Source organism: Artemia sp. Qi Xiang Cuo, chromosome 18, assembly GCF_049724085.1.
Source record: "Artemia sp. Qi Xiang Cuo chromosome 18, ASM4972408v1, whole genome shotgun sequence".
Lineage (NCBI taxonomy): Eukaryota > Metazoa > Arthropoda > Branchiopoda > Anostraca > Artemiidae > Artemia > Artemia sp. Qi Xiang Cuo.
Genome location: NC_142811.1, coordinates 56,610,666 through 56,637,059, shown reverse-complemented (window position 1 = coordinate 56,637,059; position 26,394 = coordinate 56,610,666). Strand labels below are relative to the sequence as shown.

General features: G+C 33.4%; 3 non-coding genes and 2 pseudogenes across 3 annotated transcripts; all 5 read left to right on the top strand.

Moving 5' to 3' along the window:
* Positions 1–1,333: 1,333 nt before the first annotated feature.
* Positions 1,334–1,495, top strand: LOC148941685 (U1 spliceosomal RNA). Its single transcript, XR_016143330.1, has one exon. It is a non-coding gene; the product is annotated as a U1 spliceosomal RNA (small nuclear RNA).
* A 2,070-nt stretch (positions 1,496–3,565) lies between these two features.
* On the top strand, positions 3,566–3,726 carry LOC148941684 (U1 spliceosomal RNA). The gene has a single exon (XR_016143329.1). It is a non-coding gene; the product is annotated as a U1 spliceosomal RNA (small nuclear RNA).
* A 727-nt stretch (positions 3,727–4,453) lies between these two features.
* LOC148941683 (U5 spliceosomal RNA) lies at positions 4,454–4,572 on the top strand (annotated as a pseudogene).
* A 4,554-nt stretch (positions 4,573–9,126) lies between these two features.
* LOC148941682 (U2 spliceosomal RNA) lies at positions 9,127–9,318 on the top strand. Its single transcript, XR_016143313.1, has one exon. It is a non-coding gene; the product is annotated as a U2 spliceosomal RNA (small nuclear RNA).
* Positions 9,319–11,666: 2,348 nt separating this feature from the next.
* LOC148941681 (U5 spliceosomal RNA) lies at positions 11,667–11,783 on the top strand (annotated as a pseudogene).
* Positions 11,784–26,394: the final 14,611 nt, after the last annotated feature.

Genomic DNA, 26,394 nt, shown 5'->3' with positions numbered 1-26,394 from the left:
CGTGAAAATATCACGCACTTTGAACATAGATCAGCACGAATTTTCACGGTGGTTGAATCGGTCATTACACTATGCGCTTGTAAATATTATAGCTATATGGGAGAACACTCTGCTCGGAATCGTTATAGCTATATGGGGGGACACCCCGCTTGACACTGTTATTACCATTACTACTGATGTTGACTGGCCGCTTTGAAAGATGTTTCCAAAGCGTCTTTTGGTCAATATCCCAATTGATAAGAAAAATAACCTCTAGGTCCTGAGATTTCAAGATGGACATATTAAAGACGAAATATGGACATATTTTGGATAAAAATGACATAATTTTGGATACTCAGGGGACATATTTATGGACCGAAAAGTTGGCAACCCTGACCAGTAGAGGTGAAATGTACCAAAATGGTACAATTGTACCACGTTTGGCATCACTGTTGAGTACTTTAAATTCCATAATTATATCGTGGCTTGCAACGTCTTTTATTTTAAATCTTATATTATTTTTAAGAGGTAATTAATTGGCAAAAAAAAAAAAAAAGCTGTCGTCCTAATCCAGCAATTGAGACAAATTTGCACTTGAACGAGGTTTTGACCTTACTCATCTGTCCAACTACCTAGGAACAAACAGTATAACCGAACCATCAACCAAATAGAAATGTCCAAATCCATGCAAAGTCGTCATCAATAAATGTAAGTCGTTGTAAATTTACAAGTAAAAGCACCCTATATGTTATGTAAATTGAAAGTTCTTTCGGGTTGGCCAATTGTATCGTTTCTTCAACAACTTTACTATTGATAAAACCCTCCAAATTTTTTTTTTATAAAAACAGAGACAATCTTTTCTTCAAATTATGTACAAGCGACGGTTTACTTTTATTGTTTTTTGTAATACTCAATATTGCCTTTTTTTATTCTTTTATTATTTAGCATAAACAATACAAAATATTCACAGTTTAAAATTTAATTCCGTTTTTTTGGTTTTCCGATTGGCAAATAGCTAACAAAGGAAGAAATAAGGCCTCTCATGCTGAACATAATTATCAAAATGAATTCTCGCTAGAAGACTAATCTTAAGCTCCCACAAATTATTTTTAGTGTTTACTTGTTTTTCTGAGTTTTGTGCTTGTATTTAATGTTTTTTTTTCGTTTTCAATATATTTGATGTTGACTGGCCGCTTTGAAAGATGTTTCCAAAGCGTCTTTTGGTCAATATCCCGATTGATAAGAAAAATAACCTCTAGGTTCTGAGATTTCAAGATGGACATGTTTTGGACATATTTTGGCTAAAAATGACATAATTTTGGATGCTCTGGGAACATATTTATGTACCAAAAAGTTAGCAACCCTGTGGGGAGCTGCCTTGATCATGAAGAAGGCGCTCCTAGGACGAGGTATTTCCAATGCACTTCGGATTGGTTGGCCCGTGTCATTACCTCAACTGGGGGTAACTCAACAGCGTCATTTTTGGTAGTGGGGGACTGCGTTCGCGCGGCCCCTGTCCACACTCTGTAAACATACTTTTTTTATGCGACACATATCTATATCATTCCCATTTTGAAGTTGGAAAATATCAAACATGAAATTTTTGTGTTTTAAGTGTGTTTCATGACATTCTAAGAGATGTAAAAAAAACTTAAAAAAAAAGTTATTAAAATTGAAAAAAAGTTGGGGGGGGGGTGGACGATTGTGGCACTTTGGGCCGGTGGGGAACGATTGTGGGGAACTTTGGGCCGGAATAAAAAATAGGTATGATCTACCTCATGTGGTAAGCTCGTAATCCATTTAAATGCAGTGTTTACATACTTTTTTTATGTTTTGATATTGCTCTTTACCGACCTCTGGAGATCCAGATTCAAAAACATTTAACTATCAGTTAACTATAATGGGATCTGTATAAATGTTATTAGAATTAATTTCTTTACCCACTAAGAATATAAAAGAATAACTTACTTCTTGCGTGTAGCTTTTGTCAATATTCCTTTTGTTTGAATGCATCATTATATCTCAAATGTCAATGTTGAACTGAGGAAATAACTGATTGTCAGAGTTTTTATATCCGTATTCAAGGTTAAACATAAATACTCCCATATAGCTATAATATTTACAAGCAGACAGTCCCACCATATAGCTATAACAGTTTCAAGCGGACAGTCCCACCATATAGCTACAATGCTTTCAAGCGCACAGTACACCCGCCATACAAGCAGACAGTGTGATGACCGATTCAACCACCGTGAAAATATCACGCACTTTGAACATAGATCAGCACGAATTTTCACGGTGGTTGAATCGGTCATTACACTCTGCGCTTGTAAATATTATAGCTATATGGGAGAACACTCTGCTCGGAATCGTTATAGCTATATGGGGGGACACCCCGCTTGACACTGTTATTACCATTACTACTGATGTTGACTGGCCGCTTTGAAAGATGTTTCCAAAGCGTCTTTTGGTCAATATCCCAATTGATAAGAAAAATAACCTCTAGGTCCTGAGATTTCAAGATGGACATATTAAAGACGAAATATGGACATATTTTGGATAAAAATGACATAATTTTGGATACTCAGGGGACATATTTATGGACCGAAAAGTTGGCAACCCTGACCAGTAGAGATGAAATGTACCAAAATGGTACAATTGTACCACGTTTGGCATCACTGTTGAGTACTTTAAATTCCCTAATTATATCGTGGCTTGAAACGTCTTTTATTTTAAATCTTTTATTATTTTTAAGAGTTATTTAATTGGCAAAAAAAAAAAAAAAGCTGTCGTCCTAATCCAGCAATTGAGCCAAATTTGCACTTGAACGAGGTTTTGACCTTACTCATCTGTCCAACTACCTAGGACCAAACAGTATAACCGAACCATCAACCAAATAGAAATGTCCAAATCCATGCAAAGTCGTCATCAATAAATGTAAGTCGTTGTAAATTTACAAGTAAAAGCACCCTATATGTTATAGTAAATTGAAAGTTCTTTCGGGTTGGCCAATTGTATCGTTTCTTCAACAACTTTACTATTGATAAAACCCTCCAAATTTTTTTTTTATAAAAACAGAGACAATCTTTTCTTCAAATTATGTACAAGCGACGGTTTAATTTTATTGTTTTTTGTAATACTCAATATAGCCTTTTTTTTATTCTTTTATTATTTAGCATAAACAATACAAAATATTCACAGTTTAAAATTTAATTCCGTTTTTTTGGTTTTCCGATTGGCAAATAGCTAACAAAGGAAGAAATAAGGCCTCTCATGCTGAACATAATTATCAAGATGAATTCTCGCTAGAAGACTAATCTTAAGCTCCCACAAACTATTTTTAGTTTTTACTTTTTTTTTTGAGTTTTGCGCTTGTATTTAATGTTTTTTTTTTGTTGTAAAGATATTTTATGTTTAATGGCCCCTTTTAAATATTTTTCCAAATCGTCTTTTGGTAAATATCCCGATTGATAAGAAAAATAACCTCTAGGTTCTGAGATTTCAAGATGGACATGTTTTGGACATATTTTGTCTAAAAATTACATAATTTAGGATGCTCTGGGAACATATTTATGGACCGAAAAGTTAACAACCCTGTGGGGAGCTACCATGATCATGAAAGAGGTGCTCCCAGGGGGAGGTCTTTCCATTACACTTCGGATTGGCTGAACCGTGTGATTACCCCAAATGAGGGTAACTCAACAGCGTAATTTTTGGTAGTGGGGGACTGCGTTCGCGTGGCCCATGTCCACACTCTGTAAAGATCTGTCCTTTGGGTCTCTTTCGTATGTCACGTATTTATCAGTTGTAAGGAAAAGCACACAATTTGATATTATTAAGACAATAATGGGAAATGTAAAATTGATCATTGGGCCCTTTTGAAAAAATGAATTTTTTGATAAACTTACATGTTTGAAATAATATGAGGGAGTTGGGCGTATACTCTATAGATTCCTAATGCATTTTGTTTTTGAAAATACTCTTCAATTATTAAATACTGATTTTTAAATTGAACTAGGAATCGAATCAAATTGCTGAAACTTAGATTCAGTCACAAAGGCTAGTCTTAAAAAAGTGAAATGCCCTTGTTCCCCCCCCATTTCATCAAGTCAATTGCATTGGCAACATATCAAACTAAAAATTCCTTCAGTACCGCCAAGGTTCATGGAATATTTAAATAGGGGGGCCCTTGACTACAGCAACTGACCCACCACTCAGGTACATTAAAATTGTTTTTTAGCGTGGTTACTGAATTTTTATGTTATTTTCTGTGATGTAGATTTATTACCATGCCATTAAAGTTGCCCATGAGTTGCTGCTCATTGAATATTTTTTCTCATCAGATGATTTTTTTTGCACATATTTACTTGATTGAACATTGAATTCCTTATTGCTTTCGAACCTTGTTAAAAAAAACGATAAGGATTTACTAGGATTTATTTTTATATACTCAAGTCATCTCTAGATATCTTCATAGCTTTGGCCTTTTCTCATATCGAGTTATAATCTTTCGCCTTTTACTAAAGATTACCGCTGGGCTGGGCACTTAATGAGTCTTAACAAATTTTTGAATGCCGAAAAGCAGACTAGTCTATACTCTTGGTGCATCTTCTAATATTCCAAGATCACTTATCTGACAAGCCCGATTACTTACCCTTGGCGTTTGACGAGACGTAAATGAGATGAGAAGTCAGTAGGACTACTACTTGATTAAACGTTATTAATTAGTGGTCAGAAAAGTAACCCTGGACAATGGAGGATAATTGAATTCATTTTTTAACAAATACAAAATATTTTCAAAATTGAAAAAGAAATTGTGTATTATTGTGCAGAGAGTAAAAATGGACGGTAACTTTGCAATGGGTCGACCCTTTCCTGGGCTTTCTAAACAGCCATTGGTGTCATAACGCAGACCTTAGTAATTGTGCTATTCGCCTCTATTAATGTATCATTTTTTTACACAGTATTTGTTGTCATCTTTTACATATTAAGCACAAGGAAGCTAATTTAAGCGGGTAAGGAATGCTCCAAGGCACTCTTGGCTCGGTGCAATAACGAACCAAGTCCTAGGCGCTCAGGCGCTCTCGAGTCCCCATTTTCATAGGACTCTCATTCCTCCTTTGTAGTAACAGCATTTCCATTCCAGTTTAGGAGATTTTTCTAAAACGAAATAGGATAAATGAAATGAAATAAAATTTGATGAATATATAATAGTTTAGTAACAAATTTGGGCTATATTAGGAATTTGCACATTAGGGAGGGTGGGGGGTAAAGCATAGCATACATTAAATGCATAACCTAACCTAGGTACCTTTCTCCCTCCTAAACCCCCCCAAAAAACAATCGTTTAAATATTGAGAAATCACGCTTTGGCATCAATTTATCTAGCAAATCACCCGTTGTCTGCTAATGAAATAGCAGTTTGACGGGTTTCGTGGCTGGTTTATTTGATTTTATATATAGCAATGCCCGCATAATGCACCAGTACCCCGTAATTTATTTAGGCTAAAAAGTAAAGGGCAAAGCATGGCTCAAGAAATATGAACAAAACTAGCACAAGTCCATACAGAATATTACTCCATAAGACATTGATCTTCTGCACTTGAAAAATCAAAAGATACTACCATCTTGGAATGCAGCTTCCCTCGTACTACTTTGTTTCCACTAAGTCTTTCAAGCTTGAGTCCATTTTATCGGACTTTTGTTTCGTTTTCTATTGCTTTTCTCCGGTTCAAAGCTTAGGGTTATTTAGTAGGTTAGTACTAAAATTCTACTATAAAACTGGAATTATACTTGAAGGCCATCTGTTTGTCAATTCAGTGTTCTGGCTACATTGGTAGTAACAAGATAGAATTAGAAAATTAATCTAGTTAATGACAAACAGAAAGGATAAATACTAATAAAAATAAAGTAAGTAATCATTTACCTGATGATTTTTCTGTGTATTTTGCTCGGGTGATTAAAAATTCAGCTTTTGTGTCTATCTTTGGAGAAAATTTAATAATGTCATAATATAAGTTGTATTATTACCAAGTAGCATGAGTGAATACCAGCAGCTTCAGTGTGGGGAGGGGGGGTATTTTTCTGCAAGATTTAGTTCTTACTCCCCCTTCCAGATTCAAGAAAGTTGGATTATTTTTGAAAAAGGGCTTGTTTTTTTTTGTAAAGTGTCCCATAAATCGGACAAACAGCGAAAGGTAAATACATTTATTATACAAATACTCTTCCCAGAAAACAAGATTGGCATAAAATTTCCCGGGTAATAAGTTTGTTAGAAAAGGGTTAAAAAAAACTCCTAGTAAATGTTTGTCAAGTCATTTCTCTTCTGTGTATATTATATGAAAACTATATTGGGGGGGGGGGACTAGATATTACCTACCCTCAATAATTTTGGTGAATTGACACACTTGATCGGCACCAGTGGTGTCGTTGGGGAAGAGGAGACATTTTTCTTGTAATATTTGCTCGGGTCATTTTGAATCCAGTTTTTTGTGTTTATGTTTTTGAGCAAATTTAATAACATCACAACATAACTTGCATTATTGTCTAGTAGGATATATCAGCGTAAATGGCTTTTACATTGGAAATTGAACCAAATCAACATTCACTATTTGCATCCAAGGTTGTCAAAAATGTGTATATGTGATATTTACGGAAAAGTTAAGGAAGTTAAATTGAAACTTTCAGGGTATGTGGAGTGTAATAGTTGCGTACTATTTGTCTATGGCAAAGGTTGTAACATGATAGGGGCTGGAATCTCTTCAACTCTATAGAAACCTAAAGATTATACAAATTTTCAACTCACTTATATTTGAATATTTCTCCCCCTACACATCAATCGATAGCATTATAGTACAACTTTTGTTAAAAAATTGGGTACTCTTGTATTATGCGGGCCTTTCTAAAAAGTCAAGTTTGGTTAATGCTAATGAAATAAAATAAAATAGGATGAATATATATATAGTATAGAAACAAATTTGGGCTATATATTTGCACATTAGGGGGGGGAGGGTAGGGGGGATGGCGTTGGGGTTTTGTAAAGCGTATTATATATTAAATACTTCCCCTAACTTAGGTTCCGTCCCCCCCCACCCTAAACTCCAAAGAAACACAGTTTAATATCGTATGCGCAATGAAAACAACGATATCATTGCCTAGTCTATAGCGGTAAACATGTCAAAAACGGGTTTTATCATTGCCTACTCTATAGTAGTTAACCCGAGAGGCCTGCATAATGCAAGAGTACCAAAAATTTTTGAAAAATTTGTCAAACATATTAATAGAAAGCCAAAATTTGAATTCTTATAGAGAGAAACGGAAAAGATCTAAAATAGAGAAATCTAAAATAGAGAAAAATAGAGAAAGATCTTAACCAATGAAAAGGAATATGTGAAATAAAAACTGTCAGAAATTGTTATTTTATAAATGACAGAAATCTTTATTAAATAAATAACATTATTTGGCACGTTATGTAACTAAGTAGGACTTTTGTAATATCATTTCTTAACAAATGCACCACGATATATAGGTACTGTAACGTGTCCTATCTTTCCCTTGTTACGTTTCCCCTATATTTGTGACAATCATTTTATATTTGGATTGTAAAAAATAAGATATTTTATAAAACATAATTCGTAGTATATTGTTACTCCGTCACGAAAGGTACGAAAAACTACTCACATAGATGTTTAAGATATTTGGGTGAATATAAAAGAAAAATCAACAAGTTTCTGGTAGAGTAATAATTAGCATAGAATGAAAAATAAAATTAAACCCCTCCAAGGGCATTTGCTTTTGCGCAAATGTGAAAAAAATGCCGTTGAAATCTTTTCGGGGCTTTAATATTTTTTTTTTTTTTTTTTTTTTTTTTTTTGTTACAACAAAGATAAAAACCTTGAAAATAAAATTTGTTGCTGTTTTTACAAATCGATGCAATGTTATTTTTTTGAAGATATTTTTTCTACGTCAAGATGTTCGTGGCTTTGCCAACATATAACGTTAAACAAAATTTTAATATAAAAATTTAAAATTAGAAGTTAATATCGATACATCAGGGTATTTTTTTTTTGAGGGGGTGGGATTTTAAACTAAACAAGAGACACTTCATGCTTTCAGTTTTGTACAAAGGGCGATACCTCAAGAACGGCTAAGGGTAGCCTACTACGTTGAAATTGTCACGACATGTTCAATGGGAAATTGAACTAAATCAAAATACACTATTTTCAAATTGTTTAATATTCTTTTTTTTTTGGGGGGGGGGGGTCCTTCAGGATCTGTAAACTTCTACCTTGATAGATAAAATATCGTTTCGTTGTATTTTATTGAAAAAAGGGCTTTTTTTTGTAATTTAGAGTTTTCTGTTATTTATAAATTTTTGATATACAGTCATTAAAACAAAGAATATGTTTTTCGTTTCACGTTTTTCGAAAATTTTCAGAAATTCCTGGTAAATAGTCATTTTATTCCTGATTAGTTTCAAATCCTGTTAAAAAAAACTGATAGGAATTTACTATGACTTATTTTCGAAAAACTAAATGTTCTTTCAGGTGATTAGGACGTTTTTATCAGAAAGAAAACATGTTTTTACCATCTAAAAAGTAATCTAGAACCTTGATTTGTTAATGTGAAAATGTTTGAAAACATTTAAGTTGATCATATAATTCTGAGATTTATTGGTTTGGGACGGTAACATTTATGTTGGTGTAAAGGTTAAAAATTGTCGTTGAGTCTGGGGGGACTGCTATAGCACGCACCCCGCTTGAACCCCTCTACGAACTAATGTTGTCCCCCCCCCCCCTCCAATTATACTTAGTGTATGCAAACTATAATGTCAAACCTAAAAAAAGCCTGCAAAATTAAAGGATCCATATAAACAGGTCAGTTTTGTTTAGTAGCCTAAATCTTTGTCTGATTTTGGCTTTTTGAATGACAATTTTGTCCAAGTCTTGATTTGAAAATTTTACGTTTACCATTAAAATTTTGAGATAAACTTTGATATTATGGGAAATGTTTTATTTTGTTTATAAAAATCTAAAGACAAAGTGATAAGTTCATTGAATGTTATTAGAGTATTGCAACCGAAATTAAAATTGTGACAAAGTTTCTTACTCGTATTCTTATAGAATCTTTGACAAACCTTCTTTAATTATCGCTTCTCGGCCTTTTGGCTAAGATTAAAGTGTAGTATCTGTTCTTATCAGCTTAATATATGATATGGCCTTTACATGGGGCCCAGAATATTAAACTGATTTTTGGAAACCGGAGGGATGTCGGGGTTTGTTCCGCTCCCTTCACGCGCTGGCCCGGTATTGCAGTACCTCCGGGATTAGGGCACTCCTCTCGAGGGGAAATCAAAGCTCATCAAGGAGGCACACTTGTGCCTCTATGAAGAGGCGACCCACCACAATGTTAAGCGATTTTAGGTCCTAGAGGTCGCAGAGAGACGGCGGTAATCGCATTTTGTAGCCCAAGCTTAAACTAAGAAACTTGCAAAATTTCATCCTCCTCCGACTTTATATTCATGGGGTAAACTGGGCCGAAGGTTTGGTCCCTCCAACCACAGCCCCCCTTTAACGTTGTCCAATTGGGCTGAAATTTAGAGGTTAAGCTTTCCTAGGGCCCGGGAGCTTATCCTCGAAATTTTTTTTTTATTTAAAGGCTGTGAAAGTGTCTAGTTTTTTTCAAATGAACCTTAAACACTGACGTCTTATGCGCTTCCTTATACATTGTAGAAACCATATCTGTAGTTTCCTAGACGTTGAATATATCAAGGAGGCACACTTGTGCATCAATAAAGAGGCGACCCACCACAATGTTAAGCGATTTCCGGTCCTAGCGGTCGCAGAGAGACAGCGGTAATTGTATTTTGTAGCTGTCAAACGCCTCGCTCTTTACGCTAAAGTTTTTACTGTTTAAAAAAAAGAGTTGTGAGAAAGTCAAACTTTAGCGTAAAGAGTGAGGCGTTGAGGAGGGCACAGCCCCTTTCATATACGGAACAATTTCTGTTCGTTTTAAGATTTAATGTCGCTCCTTACTTTCAGGTAAAAAAACTTTTTTTTTATTTAAAGGCTGCGGAAGCGGGGGGTTTGGGGGGGCGGCAGCCCCCCAACTGTGCGTCCTAATCCCTGTACGTTTTAAGGTTCGACCTTGTAACTCAGCCTCTTTAACTCTTTAGAAAACGTAGTTTTTTTCAAATAATTGAATATATATTTATTTTTTTTTTGACCCGAAAAACTGTTAATAATTTACAAAATTTAATGGTGAAAAGGTTAATGACCACTCGCCATATTTAAATAAAAATTCCCAACCTGGATTGAAGTCCCAGTCACCTTTTTCGGAAGGAGAATGCAATTATTAAATGCTGAAAATTAAATAAAATCACTATTCGAAGAGACTCACTGTAGGTATTGGTTTTAGCCTCGGAAAAATTGTCTATTAGGGGAACTGGGAGACGTCTCAATACTGACTAAGTACCCCTTTGATTGTTAACGAGAAGAACGGCCACTGGGTTCTCAGAAATAAAAGTTTCGACTTTTCAGTCATATTGATAACAGAGTGAGAAACCCCTGATTTCCTTTTCTCAAATAGGTAAACTTGCATTCAAAGGATTAAGATGTTTGCATATGAAAATGAAATGGGGCATTTGTATTTTCAAAAATAATTTAGAGACTTGATTCATTAATGTGAAAAAGTTTTGTAAACCTGCATCTGGCTAATAAATTGGAGCTTCTGAGTGGCATTCAAAGCAACGGGATTTATGTCGAAAGATATTAGTAAAATGTTGATCATGAAGAGGAAGCGCTCCAAGGGTGAGGCCTTTCCAATGCACCGGACTGGCTGAACCGTGTGATTACCCTAAATAGGTGTAACTCAACAGCGTAATTTTTGGAAGTGGGGGACTGCGTTCACGCAGACCCCTGTCCACACTGTAAAGATCTGTCGTTTGGGCCTCTTATGTATGTGACGTATTTATCAGTTGTAAGGAAAAGCACACAATTTGATATTGTTAAGACACCAAGGGGACATGTATGGTTGATTGATGAACCCTCTTTAAAAAATTTATGTCTTAAGATACTTACAACTTTGAAATGTTACAGAACAATCGTGCCTGAAATTCCATGCATATGAGAGGCTTGAGCGTAAGCTCTATAGAATCCTAATGAATTTTGTTTTCGAAAACACTCTGTAATTATTAAATACTGATTTTTAAATTAACTAGGAATCGAATCACTGGGATTAATAATTTATTTTTTCATAAATTAGATAATAAGAAATTTTAAATTACCGTGGTCCCCCCCCCCACATTTCTAAAATGCCATTGCGGGTGCCACATATCAAAATAAAATTTCCGTCCCTCCCGAACAACGTATGGGAATCTGTAAATAGGGGGGGGGGACTTTGTCAATCGCCCTCGATAAAACACTCAGTTACATTACATTTATTTTTGAGCCTGATTACTGAATATTTATGTTATTTTCTGTGGATGTAGTTTTTGTAGCATGTCATTAAAGTTGCCCATGAATTGATGCTAATTGAATACTTTTTCTAATCATATGATTTTTTGGATAATATTTACTTTATTTGAAATTGAATTAATTATTACTTTCGAACCTTGTTAAAAAAAAAAAAACGATAAGGATTTACTAGGATTTATTTTTATATACTCAAGTCATCTCCAGCTATTTTCATAGCTCTGGCCTCTCCTCATATCAAGTTAATCTTTCGCCTTTTACTAAAGATTATCGTGGGGAGGGGCACTTGATGAGTCTTGACAAATTTTTGAATGCCGAAAGGCAGAGTAGCCTATACTCTTGCTGCATGTTCTAATGTTCCAAGATCACTTATCTGACAAGCCCGATTACTTAGCGTTTGACGAGACGTAAATGACTAGAGAAGTAAGTAGGACTAAGACTTGTGCACAATGTATTGAGTATTGTTTAGTAAAGTACAACTGGAAGATTGATTTCACTTTATTTAACATTGTTACAAAACTTCAATAAATTCAAAAATGAAAAAGAAATAGTTAATATATTAGAAGAAAACACGAACTGACAGTCCGAGTGAATTGAGCGCCAAATCCATGGGTTTTTAAATAAGCTCTGTTTATAGTAAAATAGACATGATTAGTGTTGTTATTTGCCTAGATGCATGTAGCTTTTTAGTGCTAAGTATCTATTGTTATCTTTTACAGATTTAACCCGGGGAAGCTAATTTTAAGCCTATAAGGAATGCTCAAAGGCACTCTTGACTTGGCTCACAAACGAACTAAGTCGTTTACACTCTTAAGTCCCCAGTATCTTTGGACATTCAGTTCCCCTATTTCTAGCAAAATTGTTTCCATTCCCGTTTAGGACGTTTTTCTAAAATTACATGGTATAAATGAAATGAAATAAAAATTGGTTGAATATATAATAGTTTAGAAACAAATTTGGGCTATATATTTGCACATTAGGGAGGGTGGGGGGTAAAGCATAGCATACGTTGAATTCATAACATAACTTAGGTACCTTTCTCCCTCCTAAACCCCAAAAAAACAATCGTTTAAATATTGAGAAATCACGCTTTGCCATCAATTTATCTTGCAAATCACCCGTTGTCTGCTAATGAAATAGTAGTTTGACGGGTTTTGTGGCTGGTTTATTTGATATAGTATATAGCGATGCCTGCATAATGCAACAGTACCCCGTAATTAATTTAGGATAAAAGGTTAAGAGCAAAGCATGGTTCAATAAAAACGAACAGAAATATATAAAGTAAATACAGAATATACATCCACGATAAATTTATCTTCTTAACTTGAAAAATAAAAAGATTCGCAACTATTGGAATGTAAGGTTTATCTTAATAAGGTGCTTCTACAGAGTTCTTCAAGCTTGAGTAAAAATAACCGGACCTTTCGGCCATTTACTATTGACTGTCGACTTTTCTAATACTCGTTTACTTGATCCAGCGTTCACTAATAGTATAATATTAATATTTTAACAGGACGGATTTACATATATTTTTCAATTCCGTTTTCATTACGCATATGTTTACCAGGTTAGAAATTATAAAATGAACATAGTTTCTTACCATACTACCATCACCTATCAAATAAAAATATATAGATTAACCCTTTAATTTTTGAATTAATACTTTCGTTTGTCCGTCCATTTTTTTATTTTGACTACGCATTAATCTTTTGTTTCAATCTTTGTTTAACAGTTAATAATTTCATAATATCAGTTGTCTTATTAACAAGTAGCATGAGTGAATACCTGCAGCTTCAATGGGGGGGGGGGTATTTTTCTGCAAGATTTAGTTATTACTCCCCCTTCCAGATTCAAGAAAGTCTTTTTGTGGATTATTGTTGAAAAGGGGCTTGGTTTTTTTTTGTATTTTGTTCAAGAAATTGGAAAAACAGCGAACTTTCCCTCCCTGGATTATAAAGAAACTGTCCAAAATTTCTCTTTGGAGGAAGTGTGTATAAAATGGTTAAAAAAAACTCATAGAAAATTTGTTTAAATGCATTGCGTTTCGTTTTAACGTATCAGACAAAAATATTTGGGGGGGGGGGACTAGATATTACCTAGCCTCTATAATTTTCGTGAATTGACACAATTGATCGTCACCAGTGGTGTCGTTGGGGAAGATGGGACATTTTTCTTGTAATATTTGCTCGGCTCATTTTGGATCCTGTTTTTGTGTTTATGTTTTTGAGCAAATTTAATAACATCACAACATAACTTGCATTATTGTCTAGTACGATATATCAGCGTAAATGGCTTTTACGTTGGAAATTGAACTAAATCAAAATTCACTTTTGTCATCCAAGGTTGTCAAAAGTGTGTATATCTGATATTTATGGAAAAGTTAAGGAAGTTAAGTTGAAACTTTCCGGGTATTTGGAGTTCAATAGTTGCGTACTATTTGTCTATAGTCAAGGTTGTAACATGATAGGAGCTGAAATCTCTTCAACCGTATCGAAACCAAAAGATTATGCAGATTTTAAACTTATTTATATTTAAATATTTCTCCCCCTACCCATCAATCGAAAGCATTATAGTACAACTTTTGTTAAAAAATTGGGTACTCTTGCATTATGTGTGACTTTATAAAATGTAATTTTTGTTTATTTCTAATGAAAAAAAATAAAATTTTTTTTTTATTTAATTGTTTAGAAAAAATTTTGGTCTATTTATTTTCAGTTTAGGGGGTGGGGGTTTGGTTTGGGGGTTTGTAAAGCATAGCATATATTAGATACGTCACCTAACTTAGGTACCTTCCCCCCCCCACCCTAAACCCCAAAAAACACAGTCGAATATCCTAAGTGCATTGAACAACCAGCTATAATTGAAGCGTCTCGAGTGGTCCAACGTTCGAACACATGTTTTCTAATGGCATTCTCTCGTGTAGTTAACAAGAGAAGACTGAATCATTAACGAGTACAAAAAATTGTTAAAATATTTGACAAAAATATTCATAGACCGACACTATTAGTTTTAGAAGATATTGACTCGTACCATATATATCAGTTAAAATTATTGTCCAATGTACTATTCTTTGTGAAAGCACCAATGAAATAACTATTTATATAATAAAGGTAGTCCTTTCAGTTTCAATCTGTGCAGTTAGTTGGCGAGTTATTTCGATCAGTGTGACTTGTGTAATAGCATATATTGAAAAATTCATCACGTTATGTCGGTCCCGTGTTCTATATTTACCTTGTTAGGTTTCCCCTATATTTGGGACAATCCTTTTATATTTGGATTGTACCAAATCATTGCTTGTATTCAACAAATTTCATAGGATAGTGTTAAACCGTGACGAACAGTAAGCAAAACTAATCACCTAGATGTTGCAACTCCTTTGGTATATAAAACATTGAAATCAACAAGGTTAAGGTAGCTTACTAATTACCATATAATGCAAAATCTAATTCAACGCCTCCTAGCGCAGTTGCTTATGCGCACAGGTGAAATCAATGCCGGAGAAATCGTATCGAGGCTTGAATAATTTTTTTTTTTTTTTTTTTTTTTTTTTACAACAAATATAAAAACCTTTAAAAAAAAATTTGTTGCTGATGTTAAAAATCGATGCAATATTATGTTTTTTGAAGATATTTTTTCTACGTCAAGATGTTCGTGGCTTTGCCAACATATAACGTTAAACAAAATTTTAATATAAAAATTTCAAATTAAAATTAGAAGTTAATATCGAACATCAGGGTATTTTTTTTGGGGGGGGGGGGGAGGGGGGGGGGTTTTAAGGTAACCAAGTGACACATCATGTTTCCAGTTTTGAACAAAGGACGATACCTCAAGAACGGCCAAGGGTACTACGTCGAAATTGTCACATGGTCAATGGGAAAGTGAACTAAATCAAAATACCCCATTTTCAAATTGTTTAATTTTCTTTTTTGGGTGGGGGGGTCCTTCAGGATCTGTACACTTCTATCCTGGTAGATAAAATATCGTTTCGTTGTATTCTATTGAAAAAAGGGCTTGTTTTAAGTAATTTAGAGTTTTCTGCTATTTATAAATTTTTTATATACTGAGTCATTAAAACAAAGAATATGTTTTTCGTTTCACGTTTTTGGAAAATTGTCCAAAATTGCTGGTAAATAATAATGTTATTCTTGATTAGTTTCAAATCCTGTTAAAAAACAACTCGTATGAATCTACTATGATTTATTTTTAAAAAGCTAAATGTGCTCTCAGGCGATTAGGACGTTTTTATCAGAAAGAAAGCATGTTTTTACTATCTAAAAAAAAAATCTAGAACCTTGATTTGTTAATGTGAAAAATGTTTGGCCCAAAGAGACGCACACATCCAACAGAGACACACAAAGCCCAAAACGACACAAACAGCCAAAAGAGACACTCACAGACAAAAAAAAATTCAAACTGACCAAAGAGACACACAGCCTAAAGAGACACACACAGCCCAAAGAGAAACACACAGGATAAAGAGACACACACAGTCCTAAGAGACACACAAAGCCCAAAGAGACACACACAGCCAAAAGAGACAAAAACAACGCCCATACAGACACATACAGACCAAAAAGATTCAAACAGCCCAAAGAGACACACATAGCCCAAAGAGACACACACGGCCCTAAGAGACACAAACAGCCAAAAGAAACACACACATATCAAAAAGACTCAATTATCCCAAAGAGACACACATAGCCCAAAGAAACACAAACAGCCCAAAGAGACACAAACAGCCCAAAGAGACAAACACAGACCAAAAAGACTCAAACAGCCCAAAGAGACACACATAGCCCAAAGAAACACAAAAGTAGTAAGGCAATGCACAGTCCGACCAGTGATTGCGTAATATGCCTTACCACGGGTCAGTCACCTATGGATCCAGCCAGTGATTGCGTAATATGCCTTACCACGGGCCAGGCATCTATATATTTGAACCCTACGCCTGAGGCAAAGATATGTGTGTAAGTTTTCAAGTAATTGGGTTACCAGGGTCATTTGCAAAGAGGTATCATTTCTATAGAAGCTATAGTAATTTGAAATATCATATGGAATTTGCTTGATGGTATATACTTTGCGTACGTGCCCGTACCAAACAGGTTGGTTATAATCTGTTCTGGTTCAAGTTTTTTCTGACACAATTAACTGAATTTCTATTTCATGATATACTAGTTTTTTTTAGGTTAGATCCGTGTTGGAAAAACCGGTGTATCTTTTTTAGATGCCAATTATTTTTTTTTATATATTCAAGTTTCAAATTAGATTCCTCAACAGTTTTGAATAGTTTATTGAACATAACACAATTGACATTTTTTGTAAGCATTTACATAGAAAATGAATAATTCAAAGCAATTTCTGGTGAGTAAAAATTTTCTCATTATTATAATAAAAAAAAGAAATAGTCTTGTCATTCGTCCAAGTAAGAAATTCTTTCCTTAAAGAAGAACTAAGGCTACATTCATACCTAGAAGCCTTTCATTTATATAAGATGAAACAACTAATTAATTCTCATATGGGTTTAAGCTTACGGTGGCCTTTTTTTTGGGGGGGGATGGTTTTTTAAATAATTACAGGCCACTCTGCATTTAAGGTGTTTTTTTTATCATGATAAGTTAACCATTTTAGGTGTTTTTTTGAAAAAAATGATTAGCTCTATTGAAAAAAAAAAATTTTTTAAAGTACTTTAAATGCCTAACATAAACTGAATTATTTTCCAAACCCAAAATGCATTTTTTTTTCAAGGAAGTGGACACATGCAATACCACCCCATCTGAAAAGAGGGCACTATTTATCGAAGGTATATTAATGAAAGCTACAAGACCTTCAGTTATCAAATTCGCTGCTAGAACTACACACGACCTGGACCAGCCAATGGCCCCGAATCCTTTAATGACAGGGTCCTCTGACCCCCGTGTTAGCTCCATGTCAGCTGGAAGGAACTTGAAAAGGGAATGGACTGCTTTATATAATGCCTCAGCTCAGCCTACTGAAGATTGTGAGCTTAACCCCCTTCAAGTTTTGCCAAGGAGTTCAGATATAGAAGCCCAGTCAGAATTTGTAAGTATATACATATTTTTTTTTGTTTCTATCCCTATTTTCAAAAATAAGGTAAATTTTCTCAGGCGCAAAGCTTTTGATGAGTAAAACTTAAAATTTGTTTCTAAAAACTATTTCATTTTCTTTCATTAACCAAATTAGCTGGTATATATAAAGTAATGCTTATCATGCATTTCTATAACAAAAAAAAAAAAACTATACCACGTAAATTAAAACAAATATGAATTATAATTAAATATTTACAAAATTTATTTTAGACAAAAAACAATATATTTGAAAAAAAACGAAAGTGAAAACAATTGCTAATACAAATTTAACTTTCCCATTCAAAATGAAATTTGTCTGATAAAGCAGTAGCATGTATCCACTACTGATAGTATCTAAAAACGCTCTTTAATACTATATTAATTATATGTGGGTTGCTCGCACAGCAGACTTTAAATAGTAAGATGTATATCTTCGATAAGCAATTTACACAGGGACAAAGGTTTTTGATAATTTCCAAATATGTCTTCGCAGCAATGTTAAGAAACATTATTTGGGTGAACCCGTTTTTGGTCATTTCATTGAAACACTTAGGTGTTTTCGAGAAAGAATTTGAGGCTGTTCTATTTGAACAGTGTTGTGAAGTCCGATACCCCCCAACTCGAAAGGGTATCGATCCTCCTACATCGAAGGAAGCTCCCGGTTCCCAAGGGTTCTCCCCGGGAGAGGGGGAGGGGAGGGAGGGCTCTAAAAAATTATCATCCAACATTATATGTGCACTTTAATTGTTGATATGGATGGATAAAAAAGTTATTCTCTCTTACAAGCATTTATTTAGCCCCGATTAACTTCAAACAAATCCGTTAGCAATAGACATAGGAACATACTGGTTATTGATAAGGTAGCAACATCAACCACCGACATATGGGGTTTATACTTTTAAAAAATACAAATTTCAATATTCGAAGCTATCTTCAGCAGGAGCGTAGGATAGTATTGGTTACAATTTAGATATAAGGAGCAATTGTCCCCTATTTTTGAAAAAATACCTTTTTGTGGCATTTATACTTTTAAAAAATTAAATATTCGAAGCTAGCTACAGCAGGAGCTTAGGATAGTAGTGGTGAAACTTGAGATATAAGGAGCAATTGCCCCCTTTTTTTGAAAAAATACCTGTTTTTGGGATTTTTATTTTTAAAAAAATAAAAATTTCAATATACGAAGCTAGCTCCAACAGGAGCTTAGGATAGTAGTGGGGACAATTGAGATATAAGGAGCAATTGCCCCCTATTTTTGAAAAAATACATTTTTTTGTCATTTATACTTTTTAAAAATACAAACTTCAATATTCGAACCTAGCTTCAGCAGGAGCTGAGGATAGTAGTGAGTCCAATTGAGATATAAGTAGCAATTGTCCAATATTTTTGAAAAAAAAATACTTTTTTGTGGAATTTATAAATTAAAAAATTTCAAAATTCGATTGTAGCTCCAGTAGTAGCGTAGGATATTAGTGGGGACTCTTGAGATATAAGGAGCACTTGCCCCCTTTTTTTGAAAAAAAAATAACATTTTTTGTCATTTATTCTTTAAAAAAAATACAAATTTCAATATTCGAAGCTAGCTTCAACAGGAGCTTAGGATAGTATTGGGGACAATTGAGATATAAGGAGCAATTGCCCCCTATTTAAGAAAAAAAAAAATTTTTTTTCAGTTATAATTGTAAAATATACAAAGTTCAATATTCTAAGCTAGCTACAGCAGGAGCTGATGATAGTAGTGTTGACAATTGAGATATAAGGAGCAATTGCCCCATTTTTTTGAAAAAAACCTTTTTGTGGAATTTATACTTTTAACAAATTCAACATTCGAGTCTACCTCCAGCGGGAGCGTAGGGTAGTAGTGGTGACAAGTGAGATATAAGGAGCAAGTGCCCCCCCTATTTTTGAAAAATAACTTTTTGTGGCAATTATACTTTTCAAAAATACAAAGTTACATATTCGAAGCTATCTTCAGCAGTAGATTAGGATAGTAGTTGTGACAAGTGATATATAATTATCAATTTCCACCTATTTTTTAAAAAATACCTTTTTGTGGCATTTATACTTTTTAAAAATACAAAGTTCATTATTCGAACCTATCTTCAGCAGGAGCTTAGGATGGTAGTGGTGACAATTGAGATATAAGGAGCAATTGTCCACTTTTTTTTAAAAAATAACTTTCTGTTGAATTTATAATTTTAAAAAATTCAATATTCTAAGGTAGCTCCAGCAGGAGCTTAGGATAGTAGTGGTGACAATTGATATATAATGATCAATTGCCCCCCTATTTTTTAAAAATAAATTTTTTTTGCATTTATAATTTAAAAAAATAAAAATTTAAATATTCGAAGCTATCTTCAGCAGGAGCTTTAAAAAAAAAAAAAAAATATATATTTTTTAACATGTTCAGTTGACATTATGAAAGACATAATGCAATGTAACTTTTTTTCTTCTTCTTTTAATTGTTCAGGTGGTGGTGATGGTAGTGGTACAATGACTATGAGAAATTGACAACGTTTATTAACTATAAAAAATTTACATAAAAAATTAAACTTTTTTTTTTCTACAGATTAAAAATATAGCCACACCAGCGACACAATTGAGTGATGAAGCGACTATATTTATAGGATCAATTCTTTTTCAACCAGCAGAGTTCAAGGATGAAGCTACACTTGTTCTCGAGACTCTGGAATGGGAAGGAGGCTTCCTTAACGATGTGTTTGGGGAAGTTGCCACCCTGAATGACTTAAGCTGTGATATCGACATGCCCGAGGATCCGGTGGGGACAGATAGTTTCATATATGAATATTTAGATGATGTTACAACTAAATCTGAACCGGGTCCTCATAACGAAAGTCAATCATCGGACAATACAGGCTGGCTCAACCAATTGTCCCCAAACACCTTGGAATATGTGTTGGGGGACCTCATGCCCCATCCCCCCCCCCCAATATGGTTGAACAGACTGGGAGTGGTGTTATATAAAATTCGGAATTGAGTTAACTTTTCATGATCAAAGAATAACTTTTTCTATCTTCTATGAAAAATTTGGATCACTACTTTAAATTTTTCCATCTCTTTGAGAAAATCTGAACTGAAGTGAAAATTTTTTAGTTTCTCTGGGAAAAAATAGAATTGATCTGTAAGTTATTTCTTTTTTCATTGAGAAAATTCAGAAGAGAACTTGAACTTTTCTTCACCTCGTTGAGAAAATTAGAAATTAAATGAATCTTTTTATCTTCCTGGAAAATATTCACATTCATAGTATAGCTTTTCCTATCTTCTACACTAAAATTGAATTTATCTGTAAGTTATTTCTTTTTTCATTGAGAAAATTCAGAAGAGAACTTGAACTTTTCTTCACCTCGTTGAGAAAATTAGAAATAAAATGAAGCTTTTTATCTTCCTGGAAAATATTCACATTCGTAGTATAACTTTTCTTATCTTCTAGACTAAAATTTAGAACATTACTTTAAAGTTGTTTATGTCTTTCGGAAAAATTACAGAATTAAAGTGGAGCTCCTTATCTTCATAGTGAAATATTCATGATCAATGTGTAACTTTTTATATCTTCTACAAAAAATGTGGATGAAAGCTTTAAATTTATGTCTTTGGGGAAAAATCTGAATTGAAGTGGAACCTTTTTATATTATTTGGAAAAATATAATTGATCAATAACTAATTTCTTTTTTTATTGAGAAAATTCAGAAGATAAAATACTTGATGCAAAATACCAAATACTTGCTTCAAGACACTAAATTTCTAACAACATCCCAAATATTTATTGTAGCATACAAAAAAATTCAAATTTATTCCGAAAATAATTCTTACAAAGCAGAAACAATTCTTACAAAATACAAAAAGTTATAATAAAATCGAAAATAGTTCTTAAACAACAAAAACTATTCTTAAAAATAGAAAAAATCGTTTACACAAATCCAAAATAGTTTTAACATAATTGAAAATAGCTTCTGCAAAATATGAAATACTTGTCACAAAGCTCGAAAATTCTAACAACACCGAAAGTAGTTCTTACAGAATACAAAAATTTCAAACAAATTCCAAAAATAGTTCTTAAAAAACAAAAATCATTCTTATGAAATACAAAAATATTTTAGAAAAATCAAAAATATTAATAACAGAATAAAAAATATGTGTTTAAAAAATTTAAATAATTTTTACAAAACAAAAATATTTATTAAAACATCAAAAATAGTTATTACAGAATATAAAAAGTTCAAACAAAATCAAAATTGTTCTTAAGAAAAATAAATAATTCTTAAAAAATATAAAAAGTTCTAAGAAATCCAAAATAGTTCTTACAAAACAAAAATTATTAGTAGTAAATACAAAAATACTTTACACAAATCCACAATAGTTCTAACAGAATAAAAAAATACTTGGTGTAAAATACCAAATACTTGCTTGGATTTGAATACCAAATTCAAGAAACTAAATTTATAACAACATCCCAAATAGTTATTATAGCATACAAAAAATTCAAACATATTCCAAAAATAATTCTTACAAAGCAGAAAAAATTCTTGCAAAATACAAAAAGTTGTAAGAAAATCAAAAATAGTTCTTAAACAACAAAAACAATTCTTAAAAATAGAAAAAAATCCTTTACACAAATCCAAAATAGTTCTAACAGAGTTAAGAATATCTACTGCAAAATATGAAATACGTGTCACAAAGCACAGAAATTCTAACAACACCGAAAGTAGTTCTTACAGGATACAAAAAGTTCAAACAAAATCCGAAAATAGTTCTTAAAAAACAAAAATTATTCTTACGAAATGCAAGAATATTTTAGACAAATCAAAACTAGTACTAACAGAATAAAAAATAGTTGTCGCAAAATTCTAAATACTTGTTACAAAATAAAAAGATTTCTAACAACATCAAAAATAATTCTTACAGAATATAAGAAGTTCAAACAAAATCTAAATTGTTCTTACGAAACAGAAATAATTATTAAAGAATATAAAAAGTTGTAATAAACCAAAATTATTTCTTACAAAACAAAAAATTATTCTTAAAAAAAATAAAAAATAGTTAACACAAATCCATAAGAGTTATAACAGAATAAAAATTACTCTATGCAAAGTACAAAATACTTGCTTCAAAACATTAAATTTCTAACAACATCCCAAAAACTCTTGGATACACACAATACGCAAATTTCATTCAAGAAATTATACAAAATATTTTTAAGTAAGTAACAAGCTCTTTATTGATTTCACCTCTTGAATATATAGTACAGATACTTCATTCAAGAAACACGATTAAACACGTTTTGAAACGAAATGCTATTTGTATGCCTTTGCTTGGCACCTTTCCAAACGAGCGGGGACTCCCCACTGGTTCCTACACATTGCAAAAAAAAGTGAGCAGTACGAAAACTTCACATTTTCAACCAGACTAGTTTTTTAGGGACCAATCGGGAGAGATATGTAAAGTCGACATAGCTTTATTTCATTTTTTTAAGGTTCATTTAGACGAGGTTACGTGCGCGCAGTTGAAAAGGAAACAACAACAATAAATGATACTTAGCGTTTTTTGGACCTTATCCTATTCACTTGAAGGGAATTTCGGAAGGACTTTACAAGCATTCCAGGTAAACATAAGTTTGTAGGAGAAATGCAATTTTGAATACAGATACATCAGGCACGTACGCAGGAATTTGTTTCGGGGGGGGGCAATTTGTTTCGGGGGGGGGGGGGGCAAATCCTTCAAACCCATTATTCTGTGAGAAAAATCAGAAAATTATGGGAAAATGAAGAAAATCGTGAGATTTCGGGGGGGGGGGCCGGAGGCCCCCTCCCTGCGTAAATCCCTGAGATACATAAATAATTCAGTATAAAGAGATATTTTATAGCTTATAATCACTTTACAAAGGAAACCACAGTAGATCTGCGACATTCGTTAAGTCCAATTCCTCGGACGAAAGCGAATAAAGTGACGCCGAAAAGAAACGTCTAAATCAGCCAATAATATTGAGCTTGAGAATTAATGAAATCCAACTTAATTATTAATTAAACTTGTGGTACTTGTCTGTTAAACGGAACGCGCTTAAGAGTTACGTTGTGTATGTTTTGACATGATCTGGTTCGCTTCTCTGGAATCGGCTGTGATTTGCTTATTTTAAGCGAGAAAACTATGATGTATGCATATTTTTAATAAATGTTTAATATTTAGAGGCGGTTAGGTTAGATAGTTAATATAATGCGTTCTGCACGACCTGCTTTCCATAATTCTTTTCATAGTTTCCATAATTTTGTTTCTAAAGTATTATATTATCATTATATTTTAGTATTTTTCATTAGGAATGAACCAACTTCATTTCTTGGGTGTGTTCCGTTTTACAGATAAGTACCAAACTTATTAATTAACTTAATAATTAATTTGAAAGAAATGTGTACGTAAAAGCGAAGTTGAAATTTAAAATGAGCAGAAATAACTGCTTCGCAATCTGTACAACATATTTGTGAAAAATTGTTTCAAATAAACTAGCTCAGGTACTTGTTAAATATCCCGACCAGACTCAAGAAGTTTCATCTATTTAAAACCGGTTTCTCTGCTTGCATTCGGAGATAATTAACTTAAGCTCAGGGAGATAAACTACGTTGTAGGTATTTTTACTAATAGGTAATATATAGAGTTGGTATTTTGATTAGGTATTCAATATAAGACGTTCTGGGCGGCAATATTTCCATAATTCTCTGTTTTAGTTTATGTAATTTTGTGACTAACGTATTAAATTTTCATCAAATTTTAGTATATTTCATTATGATAATCTAACTTCACTTCTTGAGTCTGGTCGAGATATTTAACAAGCACCCTAACTCATGATATTTCCCTATATTTGTAGAATACTGAAACACTAGATTCACTGAAAACACAAAAACCGACGGAACAAAGCACGATTAGGAGCAGAAAAATCCTCATTTGGCCAGTAGAAAATAAAATTCTAATTTTAAAGTTCTCAACGGTCATCTAATGGCCTATCAATAAATAACCATGAAGTCAATACATTTCACTGTACTGTCTTAATCTTTGAAAAACTCAAACAAACTTAATTTTCAGTAAAGTTGTCTGTTTCAATAGTTTTAATGAAAATGAAAACAAATATATCCAATTTACCTAAAAAAAAATTCTCGCTAGTTTACTCATCAAATGTCGTGTAAAATGTCTGATTTCTACTTTTATTCAGATTCAGATATCCTTGGGTTAGTTCTAAGAACTAATGTGTAACCTAACAAAATTCGCTGGTGCCGTGTATTTTCGTTTGCATCGGTCTATATCAGCCAAACATTGTTCAATGAGTACTGAACCTGTTTTGAACTTGAGAATTTAACATACCCACCAGTTGACAGAGAGTTATTTTTTTTTTCTTTATATCTTTAGACATTCATTACATGCTTTCCAATAGCTGGGGGTGGCTTTATTACGAATTTGCTTGAATATCGAGTCTTTAACTGAATTCTCAGAAGAAATCATGGTACAGCAAGTGAATACTTGTAGGGGTAGAGGGGGGGGGTGGGTATTGGAACCAAGCCCTCTAGAAAGTTCGAATTTTATAAACTATTCCTAGAATTCTAGGTACTTGCGTATTATACCAAACGCACTCAAGAAGTGAAGTTAGGTTGATTATAATAAAATATACCAAAACATGATGAAAATATAATCCTGTAATTTATGTAATAATATAATTTGGGCTATATATTTGCACATTAGGGGTGGGGTCAGGGTAAAGTAACCAAGCCTTAGTTTATGTAATAATATAATTTGGGCTATATATTTGCACATTAGGGGTAGGGGTGAGGGTAAAGTAACCAAACCTTCTTCTCCCCCTGCTCCACCCCACCCCACCCCTGATGGGCAAATAAATATCCAAAATTATACAAGTCCAATTTATTGTGTCACCCGTTATTTGTCTTAGTGGCTATGAAACCGGTTTTCATAGATCGAACATTCAGCAATCTTCTCGACTGTTTTTGGTATAATACATAAGCACCAAATTCTAATATTTGTTATATAATTCTCTTGTTTTTTTTTTTGCATTTTATTTTAAATTGCCCCCCAGTCCTCCACGATAAATTTATCACGTATCTGTCTGTTTGCATGGCATAAATTTTGTAAGAGAGTAAAAACTCTATTCCATTTGGTTTTTATTTAGTCAAACAGTTCATGGTTAGACCCCGGCGCCGCACCGATGAGGGAAGACCGGCGGCGGCGGGGCCAGAAACAAAAAGCCGCACCACCGGTAAGATGTCGGCGGCATGCCGCCTGCGTGATCAATGTTGACCGCAAACATTAATGTTTTCATCAGTCTTTCTCAAATCACAGCTTAAATTTACAACAGATTCGAGCCTATTCATGAGTTCAAAAATTCACGAGCCGCTGGCTGGAAACTGGTCTTCTTCGTTATTCATCAAGAGAAGTAGAAATGTGGTAGAAACGAAATGGCTGTGAGTAGTATCTATTCTATATATTTGAATTACACATACAATTACACAAGAACTATACATGAAAAACCCATGCCTGAGACACTACACTTACACGTGAAGATTCTAAAAAAGCTGGCAAAGATTGCATTATTGTTGTCAATTACACATTGGAATTACACTTCAGCTTCACGTGGACATTTTTTTTTTTTTAAATCGAAAACTAGAGATTGTCAAATTGCGTATTTAGGAATGGTTTTTTAGGGAAAGCTGTCTATCACCCATGTGTTTTCCACAGTTCCATTTCTTTGAAGTCTGTGCTATCAAGAGTGGTTTCTGATTTGTTTTGGACAATTGCCTTTAGTCAACAATAGTTTGATATGAATGTCTCGGTAGATAGGATTTTTGAAT